The following is a 27,810-nucleotide window of genomic DNA, read 5'->3' on the forward strand; positions in this document are numbered from 1 at the left end:
ATCAACACCACCCAGAATCATCATATTTTCCCTAATATACCTAGGATAGGGGCATGGTACCTTGGTCCTACCCAATATAGGGGCATGTCATCCTGGTTCCTCCATTCTATAGTGATTTTCAGCAGGTTTTAGGTTCAAGACCTTCAGATTCCATCTTTCCAATTATAGCTCTATGTCAGATTCTCAAGGATGGTGGAGTCACACCTTGGTCCTGGTTAGTTTGGCTCAATTTGTAGAATTGAGTAAAAATTCAAAATCCTCCCCCTTTCATTCTTTCAATATCTCAATTTTAGATGTGCAAGTTTGTTCAATTTCAAGTTCATTTGTGCTTCATTCTTCATCTCCTAGTCTAGTTGATCATTCAAACCCTATTTTTTCTCATCATCTACAATAAGAGGAATGGAAACCCTAATAGATATTCCTTTTCTCTCTCTTTCTCACAATAAATATAGGCTCTTTCATATTCCCAATGTGTTGGCAAAAGTGGGATTAGGTCCTAGTCACCCGATCTCACTTTTCCTGCCTCCACATTTTGGTGAACCCGACCTGAATCCAACCTTCTACAATTATGATTTATGTTCTCGGATCTGAGTTTTTTTCTATTTCAAATTCAAATTTAAAAATTTTAGAGGTTAATTTTGTTAAAACCCTAATTTTTTAACTCAAAATTGAACTTGTGGATAGCTGAATTTGGATCATTAATTTCAAATCTGAGTTAGGAACACATTTCACTCATAAATTTAATTTTCTAAATCAACATTTAGAGTGCTTTCATTGGTTAAAATTGAACATTTCCTTCTATTTTTCATATGTTATCATTGAAAAGAGGAAACTTTTTGCCATGATGCATTCATTTCCTAAATGTGATAATGGGTTAGCTTCCCTTGTTTCAATTTTTCCATCTCTTAAAGAACCTCCTCCTATCTATGAAAAAAATTTAGTGCATAAAAGAGTTGTTACCATTCCCTTCAAAACTCACCCATGCTCTAAGGATGAAGATTTGAAGAGTGATCTTGATAATTCTCCTAAAATGTGTATTTCCTATCTAGCTATCTTAGAGGAAGAGGATGATATCATAAACACCTTTCTTAGTGTTACTTTACCTTCTTTACATGATTCTTCTCTAAGTGAAAAGGTATTGATGTACATTTACTTATATTCTCCTAAATATGGTCTTACCAATGGGGGAATGTTAGTACAACAAGAGGTTATGGGCACTTCTTTCAAAGATATCCTTCCTAAGAATGAATATTTGGAGAAATATATTCATCTCCCTCCTAAATAATATTCCCCTCATGAGGATCATTTTGTGCAAGGAGATGGTATTGTCTCTACTTTTCCTAGTGATATCATTTCCTCTTTTGACTTCAACAAACTTCCCACTAGAGATGATGCGTTAATGAGACATGATTGCTCTTCTCCTAAAGTTTGTCTTACCCCTAAAGATGCCTTAGAGAAAGAAGATGAAATCATAATCAATTTCCTTAATGCTCTCTCCCCTAAAGATCTTATTGAACCCATTTTGAGGAAATAGGATGATTCAAACACATGTAATGATTCTCTCCCTCCTAAGGATGTTGAATTAACGAACAATGTTATCCCTTCTCCCAAAATTGGCAATAAAAATAAGGACATATTTGTGCAATATATTTCTAATACTTTATTCAATGACCTCACTATTTGGGATGAACCATTCGAAGAAGGTTTTGATTATTATCTACCCTATGAGAGTAGTCCTCTTAATAGCATCTCACCTTCCATGAATCTTAATAATTATCCCTCTAAAAATAAAGCATCTCCCTTTACTCAACTTGGTTCTACTTATAAGGATACCCTAGTTCAAGGTAAGATTGTTGACATCTCTTTCAAAAGTCTCCCTCTCAAAGGCAAAAATTTAGAGAGTAATTTTGATCCTTCTCCTAGAGAGTATATTCCCCATGTAGATACTTTGATGAAAGAGGATGATATGACCTTTCCTAATAATACTCTTCCTTCTAAAACATCAATGGTTACTCCTAATCTCCCTCCTAAAATTGATCTTATTCATGATAACATTTTAGTGAAAGAAGAGACTATCAACAATTCTTCCAATAATCTTGTCCATTCTTCTTCTAAATATCATGAGGATACCTTTGATATTCCTAAACCATCTTCAATTAATTTAATACATGTGAATGAAACACCTAACAAACCCTTCACAGTTCAAGGTGCTTTTCCTTCTAAAAATTCCCAACGTAAGCCTATCTTACTGGTTCAAGGTGGTTATATCGATGATTCTTTTTGTACTCCTAAGAAACCTATTCTTACTATGCAACGAGGTTATTATACTAAGATCCCTTATGAGTATGCTAAGAAAATCACTAGAGAGAGTTATCATACGGTTTCTCATACCTAGAACACGAGAAATAATAGGCAACCTAGTCCTCCAGTTATCTCAACTTCTCTTCCTGATCCTCAACCTATTCTTCCTCAAGCACCTCGTATATCAACCCTTAGTAAGGAGTATGATGTCATTGAACAACTTAAAGATACTCCTACTAAGATTTATATTTGGGATTTGGTTAAAACTTCACCTGCTTATCATGGGATGTTACAAGATGCTTTGAAAAACTTAGATGCCCCACCTGTAGTGAGACCTAATAATATGACTGCTTTGATTGATCCCACAAATAAACCTAAAGCTCAAATTATATTCACATAAGATGAGTTACCTTCTCCTGGAATCCAAAATCAATATGATCCTCTTATGATTGTGGTTATTATCCATGATAGTGCTATAAAACAAACCCTTGTGGACAATGGATCTGGCCTTAATGTTTGTGGTGTAGACATTGGATAATATTAAAGTGGATTGTTCTCTCATTGACCCTGCTTCTCTTACTATTCAAGGATTTGATAATGTTGATAAACAATGTCTAGGTATCATAACCTTGGCTGTTAGGGTAGGTCCTATTGTTTTACCTACACCTATTCATGTTATGCCTGATAATTTGACATATAACCTTCTATTAGGGAGACCTTGGATTCATAGCATGCAAGTTGTACCCTCAACTTTGCATAGGCAAGTCAAGTTCATTTATAACAATACAACATACACCTTATTAGCTGATACCAAACTTCAAGAACCATTAAAACTTGAATCTTCATGTTCAACTACTTCCCATTCTTCTCCTAATCTTGCTACTTCGCATCTATTTCCTTTAATGATGTTGGTCCTTCTAGTACTCTTGATTCTTTTACTCAATTCAAATCTCCTCACAAGGATATATTTTCTCCTGAAGGAGTTCTCACAGATGATGATTTGGGATCTCTAGACTTTAACCCTAATTTTGTAGGAAAGTATAGAGTATCTTGGAAAGAAGCTAAGACTACGAAGGAGATATCTAAGAAGGAACCTAAAGAGAAACCCACTTTGTTGCTGCTTCTAATTCAAATAATTCTTCAAACCCTTCCTTTAATTCATATAGCACTGAAACCTATGAGGCATCACCATCTCTTTCTGATTTGACATCTCTTTATGGTCCTGATTTTCACATTTTAGCTAAGAGTGGCTACGATGGAAATGGTTGGGGTGCAAATGAACAAGGAATTAAAGTTCCTTTAGAACATAATACACATGAATCTTCATTTGGACTTGGATATAATCCCTCTAAGCCCACCAAAGCATCTAAATGACCATCTCTCAATGTGAATTCTATATTTAGTAGTGATGATGACCTCACCTCAATTAAATCATCTTTTACTTCTTTCAAGACTCGTTCATCTCATAAGCAAATCTTGGTGATGAACAAATCTCCTTATGAATCTCCTCAAGATATTTCTAATCCCACTAATGAGGCTTTATTTTCTACTCATTCTAAAATCCTTTTTTCTAAGAATTCGGCTCTAATGAATTACACATATCCCTCTCCTAATATTTCTTGTGTGCAAGAAAAGTATGAGTTAGTGACCTATTCTTCAACTATAAACTTCTCTCTCTCTAAAGAATTTTTAACATTCATCATCTTATACATGTTTCTAATCTCACTTATAGTATAGCATTTAACATGTCATATTCAAATACCTCATTTAATCTATCATGTCTTTAAATGTCATTAATGGCTATTATGCTGCTAATCATTATGTGGCATTGGTAGCACACTTATTGGGGGCTCATTGTCATTCATGATGGTACAATTTCACATGAAATAATACTTTTGGAAGAAACACAATAGCCTATTGCTATCTCATCTCTTCTCCTTATATATGGGGGGAAAGAGTGATTTCAAGCATATCTCCTTCTTGAGATCAAAATTTCCCGTTTGTGAAGTAGTGTCTTCTATAAGGATTCCTTATTGATGGTAGAGGTGTATTCATATTTGAATTCCTTCTCTCATATTGGAACAAGCATCCCTAATGGGGATCTTAAGGACATCTCCTTAATTGGGAACTCCTCCTTGGTGTTGGAAGTCTTTGATCATTCATCAATTTCTTTTCTTCATTGAGTGGTATCTTGTATAATAAACCCTTCTATTTTGTGCACGTGAATATCCCTAATGAGGACCTCTTGCCTTCTTTTAGAAGAGTGTTTCTGTAAATAATCTCTTTGATATCATTTCAATCCTCCATTCTTTTCCAATTTCCTTTATGGAGTTGCATTTGTTTCCATTTAAATCTTTCATCTTGTTTTAAAGAGCTTTCAAATACTCACACTCTTTGTTATGTTCGAATTGAGGTTTAGTTCTCTTTCTTACCAAATGATTCTCCATTAGTTTTTGATCTTGTATCAAATCTTATTGTGAGAATTTGTCATCAATCTTCTTTGACAATTCGATGTGGTAAACATGATACCCTATTTCAACTCACTAAAATTAGCAAGCCAAAATAGAGGGGGCATATAGCTACCCTAGAATTTTCATCACCTTCCTTAGTAAGAATTTAGGTGATTTTGTGATTTTATCTAACATGTGTTTTTGTAGGGTGTGGATCCTAATTGTGTACTACAGATACCACCAGGGGCTTCATCTGACAACTTGTGGATATATCCTTTTTCATGAATGTTTACTTATCTTTAATTTAGCTTGCATATGCATGTAGTGTTATATGACCGCTAAAGTGGGGGCTAAATGTAGTGTCGTAAATTGTACACCCTTGCTAGGGTCGTACAATTTCACACTTAGGTTAGCACCCGCCTCAGCGTGTCTTGCATCTTTCATTTCTAATTTCCCTTTAAACATTTAATTAATTAATTTAATTAAATCTAAAGTCATATTGCATCACTTCATACATTATAAAATTGGGCCCTTTACCCTAAGTGTGCCCCTTTTGATTTTATTCCTTCAATAAATCATTTAATCATAAACCCTAATTATGTCCTATTTCAACCTTTAAGGCCTGATTTCACATACCAAAACATCTTGAAATCAGCTGTAACTTTGGGATTCACTCTAATATCATCATATCTAACGACCCTAAAAATTTGGTGAAAAGTTGGTCAGATTGTGGCGAGAGTGCACATGGTCCTCGACTTTTTTTCTCAAATTTTGGGAGCATAATTCTATGATATTATAATACTCAACCCAAAAATATTGGTGGAAAATTCAATTTCTAGGTCATCCTAAAGACAGAATTAAGTCAAAATTAAGATATAGGGTTTCATACATAAGAGCTTTCTTTCTTCATTTGAAGGCAACTAGAAAATCCAAGATCTATCTAATCTAAGGGAGTTTTCAACAAAGAAAGCATAAGTATCCTTCTATGTAGTGAAAGAGAAGCCTATGTGGCATCTTCAACAACATTCAACAATATTTCATCAAGCATTCATCATCAATTAGGAGCCTTGAAGACATTGAAGAGTAATAGGAGATCTAGTGGCAATATCTCTCCCTTGGGGATTGGTATGATTTCATGTTATTTTCATGTCTTTGTATGAGCTTCTTTACATCAATTTGCACATTTACATTCATGCTTTAGATAATTTAGCATATTTGGTTTGAAGCATTGTGATTTACATTAACATTTACATATAGGGTTTTACTCTCATGCATAGGGTAGCTCTAGTTTCTTTCATTTTAGGATCTTGCATACACACAAGGTTATAGCACACATATTTATAGTATATTATCAGCTATTTGTGGAGGTGGAAATAACCAACACAGGGGTTTGACTAAGGCAAAACCCTATATAGCCACCCAAACCTTCCCTTTTCAGTTGTAGGTGTAGAAATAGGTACCAAGAGGAAGTTTCAAATCAGGAAGAGACATCAACACCACCCATAATCATCTGATTTGCCCTAATATGCTTGGTATAGGGGCATAGTGCCCTGGTCCTGCCCAAGATAGGGGCATGGTGCATTCTAAAATGATTTTTAGCAGGTTTCAGGTTTAGGACCTTCAAATTCCATCTTTCCAGTTACAACTCTTTGTTAGATTCCCAAGGATAGTGGTGTGGCACCCTAGTCCCGGTTAGTTTGGCTTAGTTTACAGCATCAAGTACACATTCAAAATCCTCCCCCTTTCATACTTTCAATATATTAGTTCCAAATCCACAGGTTTGTTCAATTTAAAGTTCATTTGTGCTTCATTCTTCATCTCCTAGTCTAGTTGATCATTCAAACCCTAGTTTTTCTCATAATTTGCAACAAGAGGAATAGAAACCATATGAGATATTCCTTGGCTCTTCTTGTCTCACAAGAAGTAGCCAAAGTGATCTATCTCCCTAAGCTATTTCATATTCTGAATGTGTTGGCAAAAGTGGGATTAGCTCCTAGTCACCCGATATCGTTTTCCCCGCCTCCACAGCTTGATCAATTGTACATCCTCTATAATATCTTTTTTTAAAAAATAGTTTATTATATTTTTATATATATTATTATCTATTTTAGTGTATTTTATTTTTTATCATATTATAATTATATTGATCTAATAGCATGAAAATATTAATTTTATAGTAGGATATATTCAAATTCATGGTTGTTGAGTCTCCCTTTTTTTTATACAAAAGTGCTACCCATGGATCTCTAAATAGTGTACTATAATCACACAAAAATACATGATCCAAAAAATAATTGGAGCATTACTCTTCCTAGAATATATGTGTAAGGATTCTTCCTACCAAGTTAGTTCTCCTAGATGCACTTGAACCTTCTAAGTTTAACAAAACCTTCCCATTTTGAAAATAAAGAATATTGTCACTCTCACACACTCAAATATACATACTTTCTTTGCATTTTGAATCTTTAAGAATAATAGAATTATTTTAAAACACTCTCTTGAGCTCTTACATGTAATATTTTCATATTGTATTGGTAAAATGCAATCTTTTAGCATTGAAAGGATCATCTTTCAAAAATTATGGTAGATTCCAAGAGGGATCTTCTTGCTGGGTTGATTTTGTCTTCTTCATTGTAGTAATATGAGATCATAGTTTTAATACATTGATATTATTATGACATATTTTAGTTGTCTATTTTATCAAAAGCATTTTATCTTTTATCAAATTTTAATCTATCAATCTATTTAGTTGTTCATGTTGGTAGTGCTAGCAATTTGGAGGAATTGATTATGTGTTGCATTGATGTTTTGTCATTGATGGCAACACCGGTTGTTTTGGTTGTTTACCGGTTTCCGATTGGTTCCGGTAGAGTGGTTGATTATGTTATTGATTTGGTAAGATCTGATATAATTTGGTTTGTGGAATTAGTTTGGATCTATCATTCATGTTATTCAGATGTGTATCACAATCAGTTGGCTCGAGTTTTGATGACTCAGGAGCTATCATTTGTTCTAGTAAGCCTTTTGGTCACCAGTAAGTGTTTTACCGACATAGCTTTGTTGAAGATATTTTGATGCACATGATAAGTGGTGTTGGTGTTGCTTCTAGATGTCTTTCTAGATGCTATTGGTCATCTTGTTCATGTTCTATTTCATTGATGGTGTTGGATTTGGTTTATGGCGACCTATTTTGGGTCCAGTGTTATCTAGGTTTCGGACTGATTTCCATAACGTGTTGGAGGATGTTCCTGATGCATTATTGATGAGATTTAATGATTATTTTAAATTATTTTTGGCCTAAGACAACTTGGTTGATCATTGGATTATGATTTTATGTTATGAATTTATTGTATTATCTTATAGGTGGCCAACCTAATTGTTTAGGTCTTGGGCTGGTATAAATATTCAATGTAAGATCTCTTTGTAGATCATGGGTTGATAGAACAAGGTTATGAGATGATTTGTGTGTGAATAATGTTATAATCATATGCAGAATATTTGGTCAAACATAGGTGATCAAATTGGGTTGTAAGAGAGGTTTAAGATCTTTGGTATTAATCTTAACCGAAACTGTACTCGAGCATAGGAGATGCTATATTTGCAATTCACTCTTCTTTCCAGATTGTAGTCTGATGTTTATGTCGTTAGTGAGGCTCCTTTTTGTGATGAGCAGTGTGCTCTATGATGTTGGCCTTCCTGCATGTGGATGCCCCTCATATTGTAATCACATACTTACTATAGGAGTATTATCTGACTATGGGTAGGCTTCCCACTATGGTTTTTCCCTTTATCGGGTTTTTCACGTACAAATACTAGTGCCATGTGTTATGGATGGATGGTAACTCTTCTATGATTTATGTTTATGCTTATATTATTTATTAGTCATCATGGTATTTGGTTTATGCATTCTGGTATTAAGTTTATGTGTTCTGGTAAGAAGGATTTAAATGCTTAAAGTTCTATCATCCGGTGACAATTGTTTCACCCCCCCTCTCAGTTGTTCGCTGGTTATCTAAGTTGTCTAACAATTAGTATCAGAGCTTGGTCCTCTCTATAGAAGCTTAACCACTTGAGGAAGACCCTATGGCATCTAGCAGTTCAAGTTCATCTAGTTCATCTGCTGCTGTTTTCCGGAGAGAAATTGCTAGGCTTGATGGAACAAATTACAGGGTATGAAATATTTGGATGGAGACTCATCTGAGATGTATTGGAAAGGAGATTTGGTAGATCACTGAGAATGGTGTTACATCATTTAATCCAACATCTAACAATCCTCCTTTGAATGGTCTGAATAAAGAGCTTGAGAATGATTATAGAGCTAGAGAAGCCCTTTTGTGTGCACTTCAAATTATGGGACTAACTGACAAATCAACTACAAAGGTTATATGGGACAAATTGGATATTCTGAATGAAGGTGACCCTACTGTTAAAATTGCTAAACTTGATGATTACTGGGTAAGGTATGAAAATCTGAAGATGGAAGAAGATGAAAGGATTACTGCTTTTATGGAGAGAGTTAATGAGATTATTTTGGGAATTCAATGTTGTGGTGGATCTCTGAATGAAGATGAAATAGTTTCTAAAGCACTAAAATCTTTTCCACCAGCTTATGAGATGAAGGATACTGCAATTAATGAGTTGAGAACTATAGAAACTACCTCTGTTAATAGGGATACCTTGGTTGGGAAATTATTTTCTTTTGAGCTTGAGGAATTTGGACCTTCTAGAACTGTTAAATCTAAACCTTCTTTTCATGCATCTACATCATCTACCAAAAAGAGTGATTGGAAAGCTTTATATGCAAAGGAACTAGACGATATGAAGAAAGAAGATGAAGAGTTTGAGAAACTTGAAGCCTTATTTGCTAGAAGCTAGAAGAGTACCAAAAGGACCGACAGGAAGTAAGTATGAAGGAAAATCACCTTTTAAATGCTTTGTATGTAATAAGATAGGTCATTTTGCATCTAGATGTCCTGAAAGGAATTCAAGGTTTGAAGAAAGAGCTAGAAGATATTTTAAGCCTAATCATGATTATCCAAACAAGCATAAGTATAGGAAAAAGAAAGACAAATCATGCTACTATGCGGATGAGGAATGTGTGACTGATTTTGATGATGAACTGACACAAGATTCAGCTAGTGGATTGGACAATGGAAAGGAATGGGTATTTTTGGCTATCAAGAAAGATGATCTGGTACCCGAAGAGAAGACCCTTGCTACTAAAATTGAAGACAAGGATGAATGGGTAATTGACAATGGATGTTCACATCATACAACTTGAGATAAAAGGAAGTTCTTATCTATGCAAGAATTTGATGGTGGTCTAGTTAGATTTGGAGATGACAAAGCATGTATGATCAAGGGAAAAGGAACAATATCATTGGATGGTAAGAATAACACTAATAATGTTTATTATGTTGAAGGTTTAAGGCATAATCTTTTAAGTGTAGGATAATTGGTGGATAAGGGATTTAAGTTACAGTTCAAGGATGAAAAATGCAAGATTATGAACAAATCTGGTTTGGAAATTGCAACCGGTACATAGGGTAAAGGTAATATCTTTCATTTGAACTAGGGTGAGAATACATGTTTGATAACACAAATTGATGAGAGTTGGCTATGGCATAAGAGGTTGTGTCATGTGAATTTCAATTGCATTGTGAAGATCAGTTTTACTAAGGTAGATAGAGATATACCTAAGATTATAAATCCCTATAATCCGATATGTAAGGGGTGTCAAATGGGAAAGCAAGTGAGGATTTATTTTAAGATGTTACAAGAAAAATCTAATGATGTTCTTGATTTTATTCATACTGATTTGTGTGGTCATGCTAGAATCAAAATTTTTTCAAGGTGATATATTTCATGCTAATCATTGATGATTATTCTAAAATGATATGTGTTACTTTTCTAAGGGAGAATTCTGAAGCATTTTCAAAGTTTAAAATCTTTAAAGCTAAATTTGAGACAAAGATAGGATTGAAGATTAAATGTTTAAGGTCATATCAAGGTCGAGAATTCACATCCAATGAATTTAACAATTATTGTGAGAAGAATGGGATAAGGAGACAGTTGTTTGCACCTCGAACACCTCAGCAGAATGGAGTTGTGGAAAGGAAGAACATAACTATCTTGAATGTAGCTAAAACCATGATGATGGAAGCTAATCTGCCTCATATCTACTAGAGAGAAGTTGTAAGCATGGCAGTATACACATTCAATAGAGTTCATATCAAAGGAGATACTGGTAAGACACCTTATGAGTTATGGTTTGGTCATACACCGACAGTTAAGTATTTCATAATCTTGGGTAGTAAATGCTATACCAAAAGAGATGATTCCATTGGAAAGTTTGATCCTAGATGTGATGAAGGAATATTTATTGGTTATTCTAATGAAAGAAAAACATATAGATGTTATAACAAAAGATTGCAGAGAATTGTGGAGAGTACAAATGTCAAAGTGGATGAGCAGAACATAAGTCAAATCAAAACTTATGAGAGAGAACCAGCAGTGGAAATGATCATAACTGAACTAGTAGCACCTATACCAAAACAAAATGTTGAACTAGTTACTCCGACAGTATCAAAAAATTCAATAGTAACTAAAGATCGAGATAGAGGAATAGAAAATCAGAAGACTCCTAAGTATGTAAGGTTGAATCATTCTAAAGATCAGATCATTGGAGACAAAAGCAAAGGAGTGATGATAAGAAGAAGGTTGGCAGCTGATGAGGTATGTTTTATTTCTCAAGTTGAACCGGCATCAGTAATTGAAGCTTGTAAAGATGAATATTGGATAAAAGCTATGGAAGAAGAATTAGATCAGATAGAAAAGAATAACATATGGAATTTAGTTCCCAGGCCTATAAATAAGAATGTTATTGGAACTAAATGGGTTTTCAGGAATAAATTGAATGAGGATGGACAAGTTATGATGGATAAAGCTAGATTGGTTTGTAAAGGTTATTCTCAGAAGGAAGGAATTGATTATGGTTAAACCTTTGCACCGGTGCTAGCTAGGATTGAAGCTATAAGATTATTTCTTTCTTATGTTGCTCATAAGAATTGTAAGGTTTATCATATGGATGTTAAGTATGCATTTTGAATGGAGATCTTGAAAAGGAAGTTTATATTGAGCAACCTGATGGATTTTCAGGTTAAGGAAAGCCTTATATGGATTGAAACAAGCCCCTAGAGCTTGGTATGCAAGATTGGATAAATATCTTTTGAAGCTTTATTTCACTAAAGGTAACACTAACAATAATTTACATTATAAGATTATTGATAATGACATATTGGTTATTGAGGTCTTTGTTGATGATATCATTTTTGGAGGTGAAGATAAGTTGTGTATGGAATTCTCTAACAATATGAAAAATGAATTTGAGATGTCTATGATTGGGGAGATGAGATTTTTCTTGGGTTTGTAGATTACTCAAACTGATAAAGGTATTTTCATCTGTCAAACTAAGTATGCTAGAGTTGTTGAAGAAATTTGGTATGGAAAATTGTAAACCGGTTAGTACTCATATGGTTACAAGTGAGAAATTGAAAAAGAAAGATGCATCTACATTAGTAAATCCTTCTAGGTACAAATCTATGATTGGTGGTTTGTTATATCTAACTCAAACTAGACTGGATATAATGAATGCAATTTGTATTGTATCAAGATATTAGAGTGATCCTAGAGAAAATCATGAGAGTGCGGTGAAAAGGATTTTTTTAGGTATTTGCTGGGAACAATTGAATATGGTTTGTGGTATCCTAAAAATGATGACTTTACATTATGTGCATATACAAATGTAGATTGGGCTGGAGATGTTGATAACGGGAAGAGCACATCTAGTGGAGCTTTATTTCTTGGAAAGAAACTTGTTTCATGGATCAGTAAGAAACAGTCATGCACTTCTTTATCTACTGTTGAAGTTGAGTATGTTGTTGTTGCTACTAACTGTACACAAGTTCTATGGATGAAGCAAATGTTGAAGGATATAAAGGTGGATTGTAATGAACTGGTATTTATTCACTATGATAACTCTGTTGCTATTGATATATGAAAGAATCTAGTATTTCATTCTAAGACAAAGCACATATCTATCAAATATAACTTTTTGAAGGAGAAGGTGGAAGCAAATGAAGTCAGATTGGTTTATGTGAACATTAAAGAGAAGATTGCAGACATTTTCACTAAACCTTTTCCTAAAGAATCATTTGAGTACTTTAGAGATAGATTGGGGGTTTCTGCCCCTCCGGTAGAGACCTGAGTTATGATGATTGGCATCAGTCTGGTATGCATTATCTAAGTTATTACTCATTCTGGATTGATGTGGTGGTGCTACTACTTAGGGGGAGTAGTCAGTTGTATGTTTTAGAGGATTTATGATTTTTCTTTGATGTTTTATGCCATATCTTTGGCATTGATGTCAAAGGGGGAGAGATATATGTGAAAAATAGAGCTTAACAAAATATCTCTCATAAGTAAGTTTGGTTTAGAACTTCATTGCTATATCATTTTGTGGGAGATTGTTGGCTATCTTCCATTGGGGGAGACCTATTTGGCATTTCTTGGCACTTGGATTTTTATTCACATCTAGTGTTGCCATCAATGCCAAAGGGGGAGATTTTTGATAATTTGGAGGAATTGATTATGTGTTGCATTGATATTTTTTCATTGACTGGCAACATCAATTGTTTTGGTTGTTTACAGGTTTTCGATTGGTTCCAGTAGAGTGGTTGATTATGTTATTGATATGGTATTCTTTGGTTTGTGGAATTGGTTTGGATCTGTCATTCATGCTATTCAGATGTGTATCATGATCAGTTGGTTTGGGATTTGATGACTTAGGAGATATCATTTATTCTAGTAATCCTTTTGGTCACCAGTAAGGGTTTTATCAGTAGAGCTTTGTTGAAGATCTTTTGATGTACATGATAAGTGGTGTTGGTGCGACTTCTAAATGGCTTTCAGGATGTTGTTGGGTATCTTGTATATGCTTTATCAGTCATCCTGGTATTTGGTTTATGCATTCCAGTATTAAGTTTATGTGTTTTGGTAATAAGGATTTAAATGCTTAAAGTTCTATAATCCGGTGACAACTAATTCACCCCCCCCCCTCTCAGTTTTTCTCTGGTTATCTGAGCTGTCTAATAGGTAGAAATACTAAAATAGGCATTTGATTGAGGTAAGCCCCTCAATAGCCACCCTAACATTTCTCTTTGACTTCTTATGTGTAGGTTTTCTTGTATTTCTTCATGGCCTTGGACAAATTAGTGATCTCTACCATTTCCTTCTAAAGTTAATTTTATCATTTAAATATTTAGTATATCTATTATTTTATTTCACTTAGATTCCCAATATTGTTACCTCAAAATATGTTTGTTTTTTAGATAAAAGTGACCAAAGTCAATAAGCTTTTTATTAATATTAAAGTAGATAAGTACAAAGAAAAATCCTTGATAGTAGTTACTACTAATTAGTGCATGTAGTGTTTACATGTGTATTAATCCCATCAAAGAGAAGAAGAAAGACCCAAGCATAGTAAGTTGAACGTCCACCCACCAACCCCCATGCTGTCAAAACCAATAATATACATATATAACAAAAAATATATCAGCCAAATACAACAAAAGACAAGATAACACATCTAAGATGCAAAAAGAGCTAAAGACTAGGAGAGCCCATCCCTAAGCTGAAGCCATCATCAAAAGAGGAAGAGAAAATAGAACTCTCCTCCATAGAGTCAAAATTGTCTACACCAATCATACCAAATTTTTTTTTGCTAGAACCAATAACAGGAGGAGATATAAACCCCCTCACAAAGAATAGAACTATTCAAATCCTCACCCAGTGAGAAATGCTCATCCCTAGAGTTTGGATGAAGAGAACCATTTTAGAGGCCACCAATAATATGAAACAAAGATCTTGGATGATCATTGTCAACAAGAACAATTGATTGCAACAAAGGAACTGTAATAAGATCAATACCATCACAATCCTAAGGATGGCCCAATAGAGTGTAAAGCTCTAGGAAATAGTAGAGAGCATGAGACACAGTGTCATGAAGCATCCTACCAAATTATTCAACAAAGTCTTGAAGTGAACCATCCTACACACCAAACCTATTAACAACAAGAAACTCACGTACAGATAGACATTAGCCATAAAATGAGAAAAATTAATAAAGCCACCAATGGGAAGGGACCCATCCTCAGGTTTGTGAGAATTCAACAAACAATCAAGAATATCATCATCATACAATGAATGATTCACATATTTAGAAGCAATTGAGCGAACTAATGAGATATCAAGAAATATATTCATAAATATGGTAAGAGATTGAGAGGCAACTTTTGTAAATAAAGTAGAAGAGTTGCATTGAAGCCAATCATTACCAATAAGTGATCGAATTACCTCTTCGATATAAGAACAACTCAAAGAGAAAACCAAGGATGGTCTTTTAGTAGTATATTTATCCTCAAATCTTACCTCCCCATGCCATTGTGGAAGGAAAACTCTATATTCCATACATCAAAACAAAATGTTAATCTCAAAAAAACATAGATTACAAAAAAAAAGAATTTGGTTTCAAATGAAAGCCCACACGCTAATATATATATATATATATATATATATATATATATATAAAATATGAGATAAAAGAAACTTATGAAGGAAACCATCCTCGACCAACAAAGGATAGATGCCTCACACAAAACAAATGAAAAAATATTAATTAGCACCACCTCACCTCATCAACGAAATCAATGTTGTGGTAACTGAAGGACAAAAGAAAGTACATATGAAGAGTGTTCTCAACAAGAGTGAAAGAATGATGATAGGAATAGCCATACGAATGAGCCAAGCTATCCATTGAGAAATCACTCATGGAGCCAAAAAAAATTACCAAATAATCATTAACAAATATGTTAAGCAATCCCCCCTAGCTAATTACATCAATGAGGCAAAGATATTAACAATCCATAAACAATGCTAATCAGACATACTTCAATTAATGCAAGGATTTGACAATTATAAACAATATATCCCAAGATTTAACACATGCCAAAAAGAATTATGATTCCCATGCCTTTGCAACAAAAGTGACACATCAATTACCTTGAAATAGTCTCACATAAAATAAACCAAAATTCATTGTTGAATAAAAAATGAGACCAATGTCCAAAGGGCCAATATAATAAACACATAAGACCACCAAAAGAAGGGGTCAGGTGGTCAAATCCCAAAAAACCCCAATCCAAAATTTTTTAACGAAGGGGGAAGATATTTACCAGGCACCTCCTAGTAAAGTGCATGATCATCGTAGCCTTATCAGCAACAAAATTAGCTTCCCTATAACAATAAGAAATCTCATAAGAATTAAGATAATTAAGTTGCAAGAGGACTTTACCTAAGAGATACTGAAGCTACCAAATATGAATCTTCTTGTTAGTAAGAGAATAGAAAATAAACATAGAATCCCCTTCTATAATTAATTCTTTAATCCCAAGAGAAATAGCCAAGGTGATACCAAGACTAAGAGACTAAAGCTCCACTTTATTATTTGTACCATCCTCAATTTCTTTACAAGCAACTTTAATAATATTTGGATTATAATTAGATATTAAGACACCAATACCAAACTTACCTGGGTTACCTCTAGAGGCCCCATCATAATTTAGTTTGTATCTATTAAATGGAGGAGGGATCCACTTAGCTTCTCTTCTCTTAGCCATTTTATCAATTTTACTAACAACCGAATCCTACATAGGAAAAATTCTAAGCAAGGATCAATTTTTGGTAACCTCATTATCCCAATAATAAAAGGATTTGAGATGATCAAGATTTTTATAAATGTAATACATTGCCACTTCTGATGTAGATTTTTCTATGATGAAAAGGCCCTCATTCAAGGAGGAATGCTTCTTTCTAAAAATCTGATTGTTTGTTTGTTGACTCAAAATATGTGAAAGAATATGATTTACCATATTTTGGGCACCAATTGTGTTTCTATATGAGACAAAAATGTGCCAAACTATAATTTACATTAGGCACTAACATCCATGATAGAGGATCTGCATGAGTCATAGAATAGCCTTCAACACTCATACTTGTTATTTCTATTGTAATTAGAATATAAATGTTCATAGACAAGAACATATATCTTAGTAATTGAAAATTTACATTAGAGAATATAGGGACAATTCTATATTTCTAATTATATCTTAAAATAATAGATAAATCAAATTAATGGGAAATATCTAGTTTCTCTATGTGTGGTAAGAAGTTAAAATCTCAAATGAGATACTTTCTTTAATAGACTTAAACTTCATTCCCTATTGTTTCATATGAAACAAGTAGATGGAAGAGACCTAATGTATAGGAAAAGTGTCCCTAGTCTAACATGTGTATTGATCTTGGTTAATCCTTCTTCCATACTATATGAGATGTGAGTGAGCATGGATTTTTGTTCACAAGGAAGAGATAGTATTATCCTAGATTCAAACCTCTATTGATTGCATATAGTAGGTAAGGAAGAGATAGTATTATCCTAGATTCAAACCTCTATTGATTGCATATAGTAGGTAAGGAAGAGATAGTATTATCCTAGATTCAAACCTCTATTGATTGCATATAGTAGGTATTGGTTGAGAGTGTGTGCAATGAGCTAGGCTAAAAAAGACTAAATTGAATAATTATGATAGAATGCATGAAATATAGAATAGAAGCACATAGGGGAGTTTTAGATATAGAAATAAGATATGGAGGAGAACCTATTATCAAAATCTAAATCCGATTAGGCAAGAAAGAGGCTTTCGGCACTTGATTAAAAAAGCAGAAAAGTATAGATGTCATTTTTTATGACCAAATCAAGAGTTCATTAGATAGTTATCCTTAAAAACTATCACTAGGCACTATAATACTAGGGTTTCAGGCTCTAGAAAGTCAAAACTATTTGTCACTATGTTCTTTACTTATTTGTAATCTTTAATTGTTATCAAACTTTAGATATAGACCTTAGGCATGGAACTCTTGCTTGAATCTCATGTAAGGTGATGATGAATTGTTGTAACGAATTCCTACAAGTTGTCAGTACAACATGATAATAATAATACACGCTTGATAAAAGATCTTAGTATGGTTGATGATAATCTTCAAGTTTCTTTGGTTGATAGGCTTTGATTGATTGAATTGGTGGGTTGATCATTAGAGTGCTTGGAGAGAACAAATTGCTAAAGATTATATGTTACAAATGAAAAAGGGAGTCACATTTATATGCCTTAGACCTTGTCAAAAAAAAAATTTTAGGAGAGGAGATAATAAGATTACAATTATTAAGATTTTGAAGCCAACATTCAAATATTTAAGTTTGGAGCCAAATTGGGAGGATAGTAGCACTAGGCACTAGTGTCAAACCCTCTTTTACTACACAAAGACCTAGGAACTAGTTAGTGTAACTACAATATTTCTAATATAGAGCTAGGATAATCTTGTTTGCACTAGAAACAAGATCCACTTTCACACAAACAACACCATATCAAACAACCACCAAAATGTGTGCTAAACATACTATGGAATCATAAAGGGTATACATTTTATGACATTGTAAGAAAAAAGAAAAGAATGGAAGGAAATGATATGCATCCTTTATACAACTAATGCAATTGAGTCAAAGAAACACTTTTGTTGGAGTAGAAGCTTATAGTATGATTGAATCTTGATATGCCCATATGTTAGTAGCAATTTATTTATGGGCTATCTTCATAGAGGAGAACTTTAGGAAAATATTGGAATTCCTTACCAAGATAAATAATAGAAGACCAACAATACAAAAATATAGAATGTCTTGGTCAACTATTCCATGGGCTATATTTAACCTTCTAAACCTAAAAAATATTCTAATTTATTCTATTTTCTTTCTAAATATATTTCAACTTATGACCAACAATTGGCATACATTTATTTTCTACTGGTTTCTAATTCCTAGATAAATTGATCTATAATTGTATCACTATTTACTTCAAGTACAAGAATCAACAAGTGAATATAATCCACTTAAGGACAAGATCATATCATCTTAAATGTGAGACAAATAGATAGAAGAGACCAAATAAATAATGGAGAAGCCAATATGTCTCTTTTGCATAGAAAAGACAATATGATTAGAGAAGCATTTATCTAAAAATAGAAACAAGCTAAATATGCACATATATTAGTAACAATTTATTTATAAGATCTTCGTGGAAAAAGAGAAAAAAAAAAACACACTATTAAATCAAAGATCAACATTACAAAAGAATAAAATATCTCAATCAACTATCTGTCTACTCTATTCTATCTCTAACTTATGATCAGCATGTATTGTATAACTGTTCTCTAGTGGTTTCTATAAATCGTTAAAATCGCTGGAAACATAGACACTATCGGTTGCTGTGAAAAAATTTAAGATGAAATTACAAAATTAGGAAACCATTACTTATCTTCTCCTCAACCCATTTTAAGTTTTTGCATTTGTTTATTGCAGCATTGTTGATTTAAGATGAAATTACAAAATTAGGAAACCATTCCTTAATTATCAATCCATTTTAAGTTTTAGCATTTGTTTATTGCAGCATTGTTACTTCAAAAGTGAATGTAGCCAACTTGAATTAAATGTGAGGTCCTACCAATTTGAATAGGATATTTTGTGTCACCCAATCGTTGGTGGATTAGTATTCAATGCACAGAAAAGCAACAACAAATTGTGACTGATGTCTATTATTAAATCATTGTAACCTCATTTTTTCTTCATTTTAACGTTATTTCAACTGTGGTAGCATGTGCACTATCATTCTGTTTTTGTAATCAATTTCTATAAATAACCTCATTCTGCTTATGTCCTCACAACTCATCCATTCCAAAAATGTCAGAAGTAGAAGAGAGAGAGCACAGCTTCTGCTCCTACAACTTACAGAGAAGCTGTGCCTCTCTCTTCTTCTCTTGCCCTTTTCTGGATTTTTCAATACCAACTCTCTTGGATAATCCCAAACATGTTGCTGCACATTTTTCATTTTTATCCTTCTCTATTTATTAGTCTTATTAGTCTATAAAATCAATTCTAGGCTAGGGTTACTCAATGCTTAGAAACTTGTACGTACTCTACTCTTCACTCCATCTGGGATTTTACTAATTTTTTCGTTGAACATGTTGCTGCAGATTTTTCATATTTGCATTGTATTTCATTTTTATCCTTATCTATTTATTTGACTTGTGTTCAAGTTTTCACGCTATTAGAATGAATGTTAGTCTTATTTGTTTACTAAAGTAGTAGTTTATATTGTATATAGATCAAGCTAAAATATCTCTGTAAGTTGGCTGCAATCATCCATGGATGTGACTTACAAAGATTTGGATTAGGTAATCATTTTTAACTCAGCTTTTGTTGCAGAGGGTTCGTTTCTACCGACTTTCAAATTTCTGACAATGAAAGGAAGATCTCAAATGATTAGGGTTTCCAGACGTTCAATTATTGAAGTTGGGCACAGAGATAGAACTTTGTTACGAGGGAATTTCAATCATTCTCGTCTTATTCTACGACGTTAACTTATCTATTTGTAGATTACTGTACTAAACTTTATAGTACAGAATATATTTCTGATTTGGCAAGTGAAATAAAATCCCAGTTGAAATAAATGTTTTTGGACAAAAAGATGGCAGCCCTTGTGAGCAATTTTGGTATGGTTAATACCCCTGATTTATATAAGATCAGACTAGCTCATTTATTTGATTGATTTCGAATGAACCATCTAAATAAATATTCTAATATATTTCTTAAATTTTTTATGATTTTAATGACCTATTTTAAAGCATATAAATTTCTCTTTTCATCGTTCTATTAACAACTATAGCAACTATAGTGGCACCAAGCATGTACTGATTTTGTGTATTAAAACTTATTTAAATTGTACAGCTGGTGAGGCTTACCTCTAGAAATAAGGCTTTTCTTTTATAAAGCGTAACATCTTTTCCGTTATTTTAAACTTAAAATTTATAACAGTTGCTCGTATAAATAATAAAAGTGTACACTGGTCTGAAAAGCAAAAAAAACAAGATCTAAATGTTTTGTTGCATGCAAAAGAAGATTTAGATTCATATTCAAAGAGCCATGATGTTAGGTTTAACTATCACAAATAAATTGAATTTATTGTAGGATTAACCTGCTTTTTAAAAAATTGAAGGGGCTACAATTAAATAATTTATTCTTCTGAACTTTTCAAACTTCTCTTTGTTCAAGTAATTTTCATGAGAATATATATATTTGCTGGTTTCAACAGTCAGGCAATACTTGAATTTTACATCATCATTTTTTATATAATGTTGATTCAAATCAATTTTTGGTTTGATTGACAAAGATTATATCTTTGACTGCAGATGCATTGCAAACCATAAGAAATGCTGATGAAAAATTGTTTTGTAAATCTTGGAAAATTATTATAAGTCATAATATATCACTTGTTGACATAGAAGTTAACATATAGTCTATTTCTTTAATATAAAAAGTTGGTAAAAAATATGATGATCACTAGCCTACATTCATTAGGAAATTTGAACAAGCTTTTCCATCTTCCATATCATCTACATATTCGTAACCAAAATATAACTAATATATAATTTTTCACCTTGCAGTATTTGAGCCTATAATATGTAGGAATGATTATAATAGAAAAAGAAATGTTGAATATTGATGTTGCATAAAATAGATCTCCAATAAGTTATATATACTTAGTTGTATTAGAAACATTATAATATAATATAATTTAAGTTTTAAAATTTATTTCATAATAATATTAAATAGTTTGTTTAATATTCAAGATAACAAAAAATTCACGAAATAGCTAAGCTTCTTTTTAATTTCAATAAATTAATATCTTTTCAAACAATCAATGTGACTTTGTTATATCACATTTCTTTCGTAGCACCTCTTTTCATCCTCTAGCAAAATAGACCTTGTTAAATCTATTAGAAATTAAATCTCCCAAAAATATTTAGTCTCTCTTCCAATCAGTAGGGAACACACCCACATAAAATAAAATCCAAACAAAACAAAGATAGAGAAAAACAAGCAATTTGTAGCACATTTTGACTATTACAACATTCCATTTATTTGTCTAATGTTTTTTTCTTTCACTTCAAAAATGTTTCCACACAAATTTGAAATTCAAAATTGCCTTTCAATATTAACTCCACTACAAACTACTATGACACATGATAAGTGGGAGTGATCATGATCCCAAGCAATCTTCTAGGTTGTTTCTTCTAATAGGTAGGTGGCAACGATAGGCTCAAGGAAATCATTTTTTCCAACAGTCCCCCTTTTTCCTGAGCCATCATCCATGTTCAATCTACATCTAAATCAATAATGCCCAAATTTATTCTTAGGTGCTCAAAACTATCTTTGCCCAATGGCTTTGTAAAAATGTCTGCACGTTGCTACTCAAACCCACAATACTTGATTTTTATTTCTCCATTTTTAACCAGTTCTCTTATGAAATGATACCTGATTTCGATATGGTTGTTTCATCTATGAAAAATGTGATTTTTTTGTCAAATCTATTGATGAGACTGTTGGTCTCAATTTCTGACTACTTTGTTCTCTCTTTAAAATCTTTTGCCTCTATTTACAAAAGAAGAGAACAACAAGAATAGGAAACAAGACAACAATTAACAAGGTTTACAAGGAAACCTCCTACACTTCAAGCTTGACAAAGCTTAGGCGGGTATACCTACTTGTGACTACTTTCTCACAACTTAGTAGATGATTTACAAACCAGTGCGAATTTCTGCAAACTTTTTCACTTAAGTGCAACCAAACATGAATGAAAGATTTGTTTTCATTATAAAGGATCACAAAGAATGTCATGCATAGTAGCAACTTATACCAATGCCTTATTTTGGCCTCAGATTCATCAAAATCAAGTTAAAATTTGACAATAGAATTCATACACCTATCACCACTTTGATCTACTGAATCTGTATATGCCTGACATATACAAACGTTTAATCTGTGTTCCACCTAGTCATCAAATTCATGTGAATGTATTGATTATCAATGAAGATGAATTAAGTATATTTAATTCTCCTCCTTGAGGAAAAGACCTAAAACACTCCCATCATTTGCCTTGCAAATCATCTAATTAAACAATCCTTGATTATCTAATCAGAAATAAAAACGAGCATACAAACATAAAGACAACATAGATCTGGGCTCAAAAAATATTCTGATTGTATATTACTATTCTCTCATCAAAACTTTACACAGACACAAGAATGACTCAAAATGCCAAAACAAAGCTTGCATATATTTTGGCAGAGCTTCGATACAAATTTTTTTTGCGATCTCTTTCTAGCTAGTCCTGGTATCCATTTATAATTTTGGATGCAACAAGATTCAGACTTCCCTAGAAGAATATTCCTATCCTAACCAAAATTCCCTCCAAAAATTACACCGATTCCAAAACTGCGACTGAGGTAGGAGCATAACTGATTTTGGAATGTACTCTTCCACCTGATTAGTTGTCCAGCTGGAAAATGGCCAACTAATCTCTCTATAATTATAAATCAGATGCCAGATGTTTTCAATCCTTCGAGGTTCCAGTTACCCAAAATCTGTTACAAAAAAAGCAACTGCTTCATGAACTACCACATGTTGGAGCATCAGTGGGATCTTCCTGCTCTTTCGTCTCTTTCACAACATATTTTCTTTCCCATGACTTGAACACATCATCAGTGGCCCAAGGGAAGCTGATAATTTTTTGCTTCTGTTTATTTAAACCTTTCTATGTCACCCTTAGTTGTTTAACCTCCTTCTCCATAAAGCCAAAATGTGATTTTACCTTTTCAATTTCTCCAATGGTTTGAATAAACAAAGAAGTGTCATCCATGTTTATAATATTATTTATTCTTTGAGACAGCCTATGACCTAGCTCCTCAATCCATACTTCCTTGTCTTTAATTTTATTTGCACTTAAGAAGCCTCCAAGATACAATTCAAAATTTTCATTTGCATATTCCTTCTGGTATAGATTTGCCCTTCTTTCAATATGTACCCTTTATACTACAAACCTAGACAAATCTTTTACTAATTCATAAGTAGATTTGATTATATCATCAGCACCTACTTCTTCCTAGGATAATGAATATATGGACTCTAAGTTCACCTCTCTGGCAATCCATTTGTCCAAAACTGGCTCCAAATTAGCCTTATCCTCCTTCAAAGAAACCAAAAGAGTCATTATTCTTTTCCTATTTATGTGAACAATTGTTGCTCCAATGATATCAACAAATTTCACAATGGTGCCTCTGATGTTTTCTTCATATTTATTTGTAAATATTGATTGAGCCTGCTTCAATTTTTCAATCTCATCTTGAACACTTTTTGTTGATTAAAAGCCAGGAATCATGGGGGAAGGAGGGAATTCAACAATAGGACTGGAAGGAGGGGGCCTAGTAGGAGAAGAAGCAATCATCAGTTAGACTCACCCTTTTGGAGTTGTCCCTCCAAATTACCTTTCAGCTCTGCAATGGTGTTATCTTTCAAAGCTATTTCAAGCTTTTCTTCATTATAGACCTTGAGGACTACTTCTAATTTTACTTGAAGATCATCTTTCTCTTTTGCCTGTTTTTCAGCCACTGCCATTCCAAATTTAGCAGACTCTAAAGTCATGCTAGTAGCTTCAACTACCCCTGTATCTCTGACTCTCTTTACTATCATGCCCCTCGAGTAGTCAGATCCTGAGGATTCTCCATTTCTTCTATTCTCTTCTCTTTTAAGAGACCACATTACCAGAGTTGCATTGTCATTACTATATGTTATTCCCTCCAAGGGTTTTGTTTCTTTTCTCACTGCATCAAAAATTACAGCATCTGTTATATCCCATTCTAGGAGAATTAGCACTCTAGCATCTGCAATCAATTTACTTCCCTCCTCTTGGGTAATCACCTCAAATTTCTTTAGCATTTCTTGCTTTATTTTTGCCTCAATAGCCGATGGATCTTTATTTGATTGTTCAATTTTTCTTTTTTCACATCTTTCCTTGAACTAACCCACGTGCTTTCTCCAAACAAATTGCAAAAAGGCTCCCGACTTCACAAAATTGTCATTGACCAAAAATTCATTATTGGCCTATTTTATAACATGATCCAATTCTCTGCCAGCAAATTCCTTAGTAGTCAGATCCATCTTAGCACCTGTTGGCTCTTCTAGCATTCCTTTTTGCAACTCTCCATAAGTAAAATAAATTTCCCCCAAGATTCCTAATTGCACTAGTTAATCAAAAATAGCTTGCTCATCACCTATATGTAATGGGGATTGAGAAGGTGAATAAAGAGCTTCACTTGGTTGTGCCTCTTTCTCCAATCTCTGCCTCTTTGGGGAGGTTTGGGATTTTGGAGCATCCTCCATTGGCCTTTTTCCCTTTGATGTGGAAGGTTCATCCCTCCTAGGCATCACCACATTATAGCCCGATTTCTTGTACATTACATACTCTCCAGGGGGAATGATCTTAGCAAAAATGGGTTTGGTCAAGATGAGCTTGGCCTTTTCAAGATCTTCCTTTATCACTACATCTTTCTTCTCATTCAATGTTTGCATAGCATCCTCAAAATAATCTATCAAAAATTTTATCTTTTCCCCAAATAGGTGGAAACTCTTCAATGGATCATAATTTTTATCAAAATGTTGGACAAATTCAGGAGTTTTCTTAAATACTCACCATTTTTCCTTTCTCACCTCTTGCTCTACCAGATTAAACTCATTTCTTATTAAGTCCTTAGGGAAGTGGAATTGATGAACTCTGGCCCCACACCTGAACTTCTTTCTAAACATACCATTGAAGAAATCTTCAGGATCAACAAACCTTGCAACTACTCTTGGTAATCTGTATGGCTTAAAGAATTTCTTAAAATGTAGCCAGCCCCCTTTGGTAATAAAAAATTGATGTGCCATAGCAGTGGTTGGAAAAATTGTTCCTCTACCCTTATTTGTCAATTCTGCTTCTTGCAAACCCCCAATCTACCTTATGATCTCAGCAATACCTATTTTCAAGGGGACCTGATAGGGGAGCAAATAAGGAGTTCCTCTGAAGCCGTATACCCTAAAAATAGTAGAACTAGGATATAGAATTATATCACCTCAATTATGCATAATTTTAATGTCCTCTGCAAACTCCTTGGGTCTGATGAATTCAAGGAGAATTTTCGGGATCCTCGGGTTCTCTTGACATAGAAGAATTCTTAGATTAGATGAAAACATCTGTCAAATTTCAGATAACTAACATCTTCTCTTTCCCAAGATAGATCTGCACTCCATAATTGCACTGATATGCCCTCACCATCTTTTTCTCTCAATAGGTCCATATCCTTTGCAAAATATTCAACACCCTCGAATGAACCATCTAAATATTTCAGATATATAGATACTCTAATATATTTCTTAAATTTTATATGATTTTAATGACCTATTTTAAAGCATATAAATTTCTCTTTTCATCGTTATATTAACAACTATAGCAACTATAGTGGTAAGAAGCATGTACTAATTTTGTGTATCAAAACTTATTTAAATTGTACAACTTTTAGAGAAGCTAGTGAGGCTTACCTCTAGAAATAAGGCTTACTGTTATTTTAAACTTAACATTTATAACAGTTGCTCGTATAAATAATAAAAGTGTACACTGATCTGAAAAGCAAAAAGAAAACAAGATCTAAATGTTTTCTTGTATGCAAAAGAAGATTTAGATTCATATTCAAAGAGCCACGATGTTAGGTTTAACTATCACAAATAAATTGAATTTAGTGTAGGATTAACCTGCATTTTAAAAAATTGAAGGGGCTACAATTAAATAATTTATTCTTCTGAACTTTTCAAACTTCTCTTTGTTCAAGTAATTTTTATGAGAATATATATATTTGTTGGTTTCTGCAGTCAGGCAGAATTTTACATTATCATTTTTTATATGATGTTGATTCAAATCAATCTTTTATTTATGTTTTTGGTTTGATTGACAAAGATTATATCTTTGTCATTTTGACTGCAAATGCATTGCAAACCATAAGAAATGTTGATGAAAAATTGTTTTGGTAAATCTTGGAAAATTATTATAAGTCATAATATATCACTTGTTGACATAGAAGTTAACATATAGTCTATTTCTTTAATATAAAAAGTTGGTACAAAATATGATGACCACCAGCCTACATTCATTAGGAAATTTGAAAAAGCTTTTTCATCTTCCATATCATCTACATGTTCCTGACCAAAATATAACTAATATATAATTTTTCACCTTGCAGTATTTGAGCCTATAATATGTAGGAATGATTATAATAGAAAAAGAAATGTTGGATATTGATGTTGCATAAAATAGATCTCCAATAAGTTGTATATACTTTTTTGTATTAAAAACATTATAATATAATATAATTTAAGTTTTAAAATTTATTTTATAAAAATATTGAATAGTTTGTTTAATATTCAAGATAACAAAAAATTCATGAAATAGCTAAGCTTGTTTTTAATTTCAATAAATTTATATCTTTTCAAACAATCAATGTGACTTTGTTATAACACATTTCTTTCGTAGCACCTCTTTTCCATCCTCTAGAAAAATAGACCTTGTTACACCTATTAGAAATTAAATCTCCCAAAAAAATTTAGTCTCTCTTCCAATCAGTTGGGAGCACACCCACATAAAATAAAATCCAAACAAAACAAAGATAGAGACAAACAAGCAATTTGTAGCACATTTTGACTATTACAACATTCCATTTATTTGTCTAATGTTTTTTTTTTCACTTCAAAAATGTTTCCACACAAATTTGAAATTCAAAATTGCCTTTCAATATTAACTCCACTACAAACTACTATGACACGTGACTAGCAGGAGTGATCATGATCCCAAGCAATCTTCTAGATTGTTTCTTCTAATAGGTAGGTGGCAACGGTAGGCTCAAGGAAATCCATTTTATCAACACTCCCCCTTTTTCCTAAGCCATCATCCATGTTCAATCTACATCTAGATCA

Source organism: Cryptomeria japonica, chromosome 3 (genome assembly GCF_030272615.1).
Source record: "Cryptomeria japonica chromosome 3, Sugi_1.0, whole genome shotgun sequence".
Taxonomy (NCBI): Eukaryota; Viridiplantae; Streptophyta; class Pinopsida; order Cupressales; family Cupressaceae; genus Cryptomeria; species Cryptomeria japonica.